This window comes from Anomaloglossus baeobatrachus, chromosome 4, assembly GCF_048569485.1.
Source record: "Anomaloglossus baeobatrachus isolate aAnoBae1 chromosome 4, aAnoBae1.hap1, whole genome shotgun sequence".
NCBI lineage: Eukaryota > Metazoa > Chordata > Amphibia > Anura > Aromobatidae > Anomaloglossus > Anomaloglossus baeobatrachus.
Window position 1 is genome coordinate 222,277,329 of NC_134356.1, and position 8,666 is coordinate 222,285,994.

At 47.7% G+C, this 8,666-nt stretch overlaps 1 protein-coding gene across 2 annotated transcripts in view; it reads right to left on the reverse strand.

The window, feature by feature from the left end:
* LOC142301390 (T-complex protein 11-like protein 2) overlaps positions 1-6,356 on the reverse strand; it is a 43,268-nt gene extending 36,912 nt beyond the window's left edge. The window contains exon 1 of one of the 2 annotated variants that reach the window (XM_075342385.1): positions 6,159-6,356. The gene's annotated coding sequence lies outside the window, so the exon portion shown is untranslated. Of the gene's footprint in view, positions 1-5,711; positions 5,918-6,158 lie in introns of those variants that run through there. The other variant, XM_075342384.1, reaches the window with a different exon arrangement.
* Positions 6,357-8,666: the final 2,310 nt, after the last annotated feature.

Sequence of the window (8,666 nt, forward strand, 5' to 3'; positions counted from 1 at the left end):
CGTGTCTAGTGATGCCGATGTGCGACTCTGAGTCATACGCAAGTGTGACTTCGGCCTTATATACACACACCCCTAAAATATCTCCGATTTGCAGTATGCACACATCAGCAAAAACAGATGTAAACATTTTTTGTGACTTCTGGTGTTCACGCCATTTTTGCCCAACTGCAATAAAGTGGGGAGAGCCTGGGGTGGGAGACAACCCTGGCTTGTCAAAATTAATGACGAGCGCGAGTATTCCTTCCAGAGGGGTAACTAGAAAACCAAGCTTTCAGATAGTATTGAAATCTGAGTGTAAAGTTATGTGCCCATCACGTGTTTTAAACCCAAGAGAACCTGCCGAGTTTTTGAAGACAACGACACTTCAGTGAGGGGAGGGAAATGGATCTATCTATAAAAAGTCAGAGCTTTCTGGAGCATCTTGTGTCTTTTCTTGAGCGGGTTTTTTCCTACGATTTTGTCTGCCATCGGCTTTTGAACTGTTTGCCGTGGTTTTTGTAAAGTGTTCCTTTGCTGTCATTTTCGGGACATTTTTACTCTTCTTCACTCCACTGAATAATGATATAATCACTGCAGATTTTAAAAGCAAAAACAAATGGCACAACGCTACAAATAGGCGTCTTGAGTTTTCCCATTGACTTGTAAAGTAAGGCTGGAGTCACTTGTGGGTCTCACAAAGCATCACTCTGCACGGCCTGCTGCTCTCCGGGCAGGAGCTGCTCAGCTGCTTGTATTTCTATGCAGCTGAGACGCTCATGTCCGGAGAGTATGCGGCCGTGCAATGCGAGACTCGCAAGTGTGACTCTGGCCTAAAGTACAGAGTCTTCTGGGCGGAAAACACCTGAAGAATGGACAGGTCACGTCTTTTAACCACTTGGCATTTTTAAAAACCTGAAGCCATTAAAAGATCTTCAAAAGCCCGAGCATATGTATTTCTATGTAAAAACAGCTTGCTGTGTATATGCTTATTCTTGTCAGCAAGGTTTTGCATGTTTCCGATGCAGAATCTGCCTGAAGAAGATATTGTGCGCACTTCACTGATGGTCAGTAGTAAATTGAGTCATGAGGTCATAGAAGGTCCCGGAGAATTCAATACTGGGCAAAATAAACTGCAGGCTTATTATAGCTGCGATTCATAGCACTAAAAAGGAAGAGGCTTCTGCTGTGTTTGGTCTACTCAGGAAGGGTGGTGTCAGAAAAGCACATTATAAAGTGCGAAGATAGAATCACTTACATAAAAAGGCAGCCTTCAATCAAGTCTAACGGCACTAACAATGTCACCATGCCAGTGTATATGACGAGGGAAACAAGATCATACTCATGAAGCCAAGATCTATACAGCGACATGCAGAGAGGTCACTAATACCATTCAAGAGGGGTTCCACCTCTTTGATGACCATAAATATCAGATCAGGTCCGTTATGGGGACTCCCTTGGAAAACAACCCCGGATCCTATATAGCACTGTGCTCTGGGAACTGTAGGGGCCGGAGGGACATGCAATACCCCTGGCCTGCATATTTTGGTGGACAACTTGAAGTATAATAGACCGTAGGATTCTGCATCCTGCACTGCGCCGGTCCCGAGGGAGCAATGAAGCGACTGTATTGACTCCCGCGTCCTACCGGAGCTACTGGTAAAACCCGACTGCTCTCTTCCTCTCCTGCTGGAGAACTCCAAAGTGTTGTGTTGCTCCCAATTCCCCCTGGCGGCTGTTCCTCCTCCGGTTCCCTGTTGCTAGTGGGTGTCAGGCCTCCATGTTTAGTGGCTGCCTTAAGACCCAACCCTAGCTGGTCCCCAGTGGGGAGGCCAACCTGATTGTGTGTATGAGTTGGTGAGTTGTGGAACCGGTACCGACCGCCTCTGGATCCAGGAGGAGTACTGCACCTTAAGTGAGGTGCAGTACCTTGTGGCTACTGAAGCCTCACTTCCACCTCACAGATTTTGGATTTTGACTTAGAACATAACAAAATCCTGAATATGTGCCCATGGCTGACCAACTCAGCTGTACGCATTTTGAATATGCTTCCATAGGCTCCTGTAAGTCTATACTGTACCCCTGAGACGTGGGATTTGTCTCATGCAATCAAAAGAGTTTGAATAGTGTAACTGTAACCATAGAAAAGTTTTTATTACAGTACGGCTAAATCCGTGGGGGTCCAGGTCCTGAGACCACCACCAGTTAAAATACCGGTGTGAAGTCGGCAACGCCTGCATGAGGAAGGCACACAGCTGTCTGAGATAAATAGTAAGTTACACTGTCCGTACATTCTCAGAGCAGTGTTCTGACCTATCGGTGGGGTTCTCCATACCCATACCTCCACCAATCAGCAGCAACGCGCAGCGCATATTATATATACATAGAGTTACACTTTGAAAGAAGGAAAAGAAAAAGCTGCGTCTTGTTTCAACAAATTCTGTATTCTGCAGAAGCTTCTGGGAAGAACTATGGGGTCCCTCTGATCTACTGGAGACCCCTTACCTATACAGAGCCAATTAGTTTCCCCAAAGTTTAGCCCTGCAGACAGAATCCATTGCCAGATGTGCCAATTAGTCTCACTAAACCAGCACAACTCTTTCTAAATGACGAATGTGTTTTTAGCCGTTTTCCATTAACAGAATATTAATACCAGAACACTGGACGGAGCTCAGAAATAGAGTCACGCTGTTCCATAGAGACAAGAACATTGCATAGCTCACACACTGCTGGATTCTCCACATACCTATCCAGATTAGGGGGAACCTGTCAGCGGGTGTCTGCTGCCAGAACCATGGACAGCCTGAATCAGCGCCTGGCTGTGCGATTGCAGATAGGTACATGTTCTGTGGAGCGTCTCAGAGAAAACAGCGGTGACCATAGTAAGAGGAGACTGATCCAGTGCGGTCCTCTCCCCGCACCACTCCTGATGACTGACAGGTCTCCCCCATGTGTGTAGTTAGCAAGAGACCTGTCAGTCACCCGAAAAGGAGCTGGGGAAAGCCGGCCCTGGACTAGTCCCATCTCTGCTTATGGTTGCCGGCTGTCTAGTCAAACTATTTTGGTCACACTGTTAACTGCAAATAGTGATCTTGCACGCGATGACAGAAATCCAGCAGGCATGGATCTTTGGTGGCTAACTGATATCACTATGTCCACATTTACTATAATTAGTACGATGCTGAAGTTAGTTTCTTATTCGTTTTTTTTACAGGTTTTTCAACAAAAATAAAACATCCCAAGTATCTAATACCATGCAGTCATGTGCCCTGTTGTGAATACACTTAAAAACACCTAATTACAAGACTGGCACAAAAATGGGCATCAGAGTGAGCACCAAGGTAGGTTATTGAAGGGGTTAAATGGCTTTGGGCCACTGATGCCACACTACATTTACATACCTTGTGATGACCCACATCCAATTCATGCTACTCCATCCTGGCCCAAATGCTTTCTGGGCATCAGAGCTGGCATTGAAATGGGAAAAATCGCCAATTTTCACAGACTTGAACAAATAACAGGTGTTTAAGGGGTTAAATGGCTTTGGGCCACTGATATCTCACCATAAATACATACCCAGAACCTGTTTGGGCCAGGGGAGTGACATTAATCTGATGTGGGGCATCAGTGAGTATGTAATTGTAGTGAGATATCAGTGGCCCAAAGCCATTTAACCCCTTAAAAACACCTGTTACTTATTCAAACCTATGAAAATTGGGAATTTGCCCACTTTGATGCCTAGAACCCATTTGGGCCAGGCTGGACTGCCACATTTGAAATGGGGCATCAGTAGATATGTAATTGTAGTGTGAGATTAGTGGCCCAAAGCCATTTAACCCCTTCAATAACATACCTCAGTGCCCAGTTTGATACCCATTTCTGTGCCTGTCAATTTCTTTTTAGGTGTTTTTAAGTGTATTCACAACAGGGCACATGCCTGCATGGTCTTATATACTGGGCACATGCCTGCATGGTCTCATATACTGGGCACATGCCTGCATGGTGTTCTATACTGGGCACATGCCTGCATGGTGTTCTATATACTGGGCACATGCCTGCATGGTGTTCTATATACTGGGCACATGCCTGCATGGTGTTCTATATACTGGGCACATGCCTGCATGGTGTTCTATATACTGGGCACATGCCTGCATGGTGTTCTATATACTGGGCACATGCCTGCATGGTGTTCTATATACTGGGCACATGCCTGCATGGTGTTCTATATACTGGGCACATGCCTGCATGGTGTTCTATACTGGGCACATGACTGCACGGCGTTCTATATACTGGGCACATGCCTGCATGGTGTTCTATATACTGGGCCCATGACTGCATGGTGTACTTCGGATGTTTTATCTTTGTTGAGAAACAGAAAACAAATAGCAGATTAAGAAACTTCAGCCCCAAATAAGAAACCAACTTCAGCATCGTATATTTAGTAGTGCAACATTGTAATCAAAGTGGTCATGTATGGTCATGTAGGCCCAGTCAGATCCACTAAGACAATAAGAAAACCCTCCATATGCACATTAGCTATTAAAATTATGGGCATGTAGTACAAAGCATTTACACACTAGTCTGATAAACCTGGCTTCACGGATACTACCAGGCATCTGCTCAACATTGCCGCATATGCACTTGGAATGGACATACAGTAAATATTTGTAATATGCATTTCTCACAATGGAGTACATCGGAGGTCACAATTCAATACAAGTCTATGAGGGCCTTATTCTGGCTCTCAGACTTGTATTGAGGGCTTGTGATGTAATTTGTGACCTGGCCAATCAGAAATTAGTCACAAGTTGTACTGGACCAACGCTGAAAAAAGGTGAAGATGCGAGAAGGGCAGTATAAGACCTGGGGCAGATAACGTAGATCCTGTGATGGAACCCATCGCTACTCCTGATGTAGTCATGTCTCTTACCGGATGTTTAGTGCATTGCAGCTTAGGTATCCATAGTTACGTACACTTATATAGTGACAGTTAGTTGCTCATGGTCGTAACCATGGATACCCAAGTTGCAATGCCCTGCACATGAGGTAAGAGACAAGGCTGTGTCAGGAGAACTACTATATCTCGAATTAGAGGTATTTGTTAATATTACTACATTTTGCAACAGGATCCTAGAGATGGGGATACCCCTTTAAGGGAGAGGGGAAAAAAAAGGCACTTTTGAGATACCAGGTTCTCTTTAACTGTCAGCTGTGACCTGCTCCCTGTAGATCTGAAACCTTATGTTAGGGGGCTGAGGAGACAATGTGGGTGTCTTGTGTAGGGGGGGGGGCTATTGTGGCAATTCACTGGAACGTGATATCCTGCCCATCACTGCTGACATACACACACACACACACACACACACACACACACACACACACACACACACACACTCTGTAAGGATGCCTTCTGAGCTGTGCTGGGACTTGTAGTACTACAGCCAGGCTGTGACAGCACCTAGCTGTCCTGATGCACCCGAGCACTGACTGCTGATAACCCCTACTTGATGGAAAGTAATATCCTGCCCATCATTGCTGATGACAGGCTGCCCTCTCCGCTGTGCTGGGACTTGTAGTCCTGCTGACAGCACCTACCTGATCATTGCTGATGACAGGCTGCCCTCTGAGCTATGCTGGGACTTGTAGTCCTGCTGACAGCACCTACCTGATCATTGCTGATGACAGGCTGCCCTCTGAGCTGTGCTGGGACTTGTAGTCCTGCTGACAGCACCTACCTGTAGTGAAGCACCGAGTACTGGCTGGCTGTGACGGCTGTCAGCGGCGGGCTGCCATGTTGCAGTGCTGTGGAGGGTCGTGGTCAGTGCTCCCGGCTCAGCGCCGCTCCGGCTCCTCACACTGTGGCTCCTGCCGTACAGTCCGTACACGGCTTGGCTAGCTGCCCTTCTGATGTTTTTGTTCAGCTCCAGCTCACAGCTGATTGCGGGGGGAGGGGTGGAACGTTCCAAACAAAGCACATGGGCCAGTGCGAATATATAACGGCTCCTTCTTTGCTCGCACTGACGGATGTCTTACGGGAACCTGTCTATTTCTATTAGTGACAGTCTTTGATGTAATTTTTAGTGTTTCTACCATTTACTTAGATGTAAATTAAGATAAAAATATAAGTCTATAGAATGGTACGACCCTGCTGGTGACGTCACGTATTTACGGAAGTAACTTACCACTGACGTTAGGCGCCTCCCCCTCCGAGTTTGGTTGCTAGGGCAATGTTTTGCTGATCTTTAAACATTGACACGCCCCTTTGAGTGGGTACAGTATCCGCGCATGCGCTGGACTTTTTTCTTTGGGACATAGAACGCTGAAGGGCTGGTGGGGGCGGGGATTACTGCGCTGCCGTTAGAGATAATAAAGACCATGACCTCGGGCTGAGGAGGAGGAATGCGCGCAATGAACGGCGCCAATCCCAGCCGCCGTGCTGAGCAGTGAGATAGGAGCCCTCACAATTCTGGTCACGGGTGGGCTGCCAACCGTCCACAAATAGAAAACTACCTTTGCTATAGAAGCTGAGGCTATTGTTGCTGGTCTGGCCAAGACCTAAACCCTATTGAGCATCTGTAACATCCACCAGCTACGTGATATCGTCATGGAAGAGGATTCCAGTGGCTCTAGTGAACTCCATAGACAAGAGAGTCAAGGCAGTGATTAAAAATAATGCTGGCCACACATTCACACTTTGGGAACAAATTGGCCATTGGGGTGTACTCACCTTTACTGCCAGTAGTTCAGACATTAATGGCTGTGAGTTATTTAGAGGGCACCAAATTTACACTGTTATACAAGCCGTACACTGACTACACATAACCACACGGATTTCTGGTCAGTCACGTTCGCGGTTTACCCACATGGGTTTGGATACACCTCTCTACAGATGTATCCCACTGACCCCAGTCAGATGAAGCGAACCCTCTAATCTCCCAGGGCTTCCCTTCAGAGAGGCTTGTGTCCCTCTATCCTGAGTCCAGGGCTGTGGAGTCGGAGTCGGAGTCGTGGAGTCGGAGTCGGAGCTCATTTTGGTGGAGTCGGAGTCGGTATAAAATGCACCGACTCCGACTCCTAAAGAAGGGAATTTTGTTACTTACCGTAAATTCCTTTTCTTCTAGCTCTTATTGGGAGACCCAGACGATTGGGTGTATAGCACTGCCTCCGGAGGCCACACAAAGCAATTACACTAAAAAGTGTAAGGCCCCTCCCCTTCTGGCTATACACCCCCAGTGGGATCACTGGCTCACCAGTTTTAGTGCAAAAGCAAGAAGGAGGAAAGCCAATAACTGGTTTAAACAAATTCTCTCCGAGTAACATCGGAGAACTGAAAACCGTTCAACATGAACAACATGTGTACCCGCAAACCAACCAAAAATCCCGAAGGACAACAGGGCGGGTGCTGGGTCTCCCAATAAGAGCTAGAAGAAAAGGAATTTACGGTAAGTAACAAAATTCCCTTCTTCTTCAGCGCTCTATTGGGAGACCCAGACGATTGGGACGTCCAAAAGCTGTCCCTGGGTGGGTAAAGAAATACCTCATGTTAGAGCTGCAAGACAGCCCTCCCCTACGGGGAGGCAACTGCCGCCTGCAGGACTCTTCTACCTAGGCTGGCGTCCGCCGAAGCATAGGTATGCACCTGATAATGTTTGGTGAAAGTGTGCAGACTCGACCAGGTAGCTGCCTGGCACACCTGTTGAGCCGTAGCCTGGTGTCGTAATGCCCAGGATGCACCCACGGCTCTGGTAGAATGGGCCTTCAGCCCTGATGGAACCGGAAGCCCAGCAGAACGGTAGGCTTCAAGAATTGGTTCTTTGATCCATCGAGCCAGGGTGGCCTTAGAAGCCTGCGACCCTTTGCGCTGACCAGCGACAAGGACAAAGAGTGCATCCGAACGGCGCAAGGGCGCCGTGCGGGAAATGTAGATTCTGAGTGCTCTCACCAGATCTAACAAATGTAAATCTTTCTCATACCGATGAACTGCATGAGGACAAAACGAAGGCAAAGAGATATCCTGATTAAGATGAAAAGAGGATACCACCTTCGGGAGAAACTCCTGAATGGGGCGCAGCACAACCTTGTCCTGGTGGAAGACCAGGAAGGGAGCCTTGGATGATAGTGCTGCCAGCTCAGACACTCTCCGAAGAGATGTGATCGCTACCAGAAAAGCCACTTTCTGCGATAGTCTAGAAAGTGAAACCTCCCTCAGAGGCTCGAAGGGCGGCTTCTGGAGGGCAACTAGTACCCTGTTCAGATCCCATGGATCTAACGGCCGCTTGTACGGGGGTACGATATGGCAAACCCCCTGTAGGAACGTGCGCACCTTAGGAAGGCGTGCCAAACGCCTCTGAAAAAAGACGGATAGCGCCGAGACCTGACCTTTAAGGGAGCCGAGCGACAAACCTTTTTCTAACCCAGATTGCAGGAAAGAAAGAAAGGTAGGCAATGCAAATGGCCAGGGAGACACTCCCTGAGCAGAGCACCAGGATAAGAATATCCTCCACGTTCTGTGGTAGATCTTAGCGGACGTGGGCTTCCTAGCCTGTCTCATGGTGGCAACGACCCCTTGGGACAATCCTGAAGACGCTAGGATCCAGGACTCAATGGCCACACAGTCAGGTTCAGGGCCGCAGAATTCCGATGGAAAAACGGCCCTTGGGACAGTAAGTCTGGTCGGTCTGGGAGTGCCC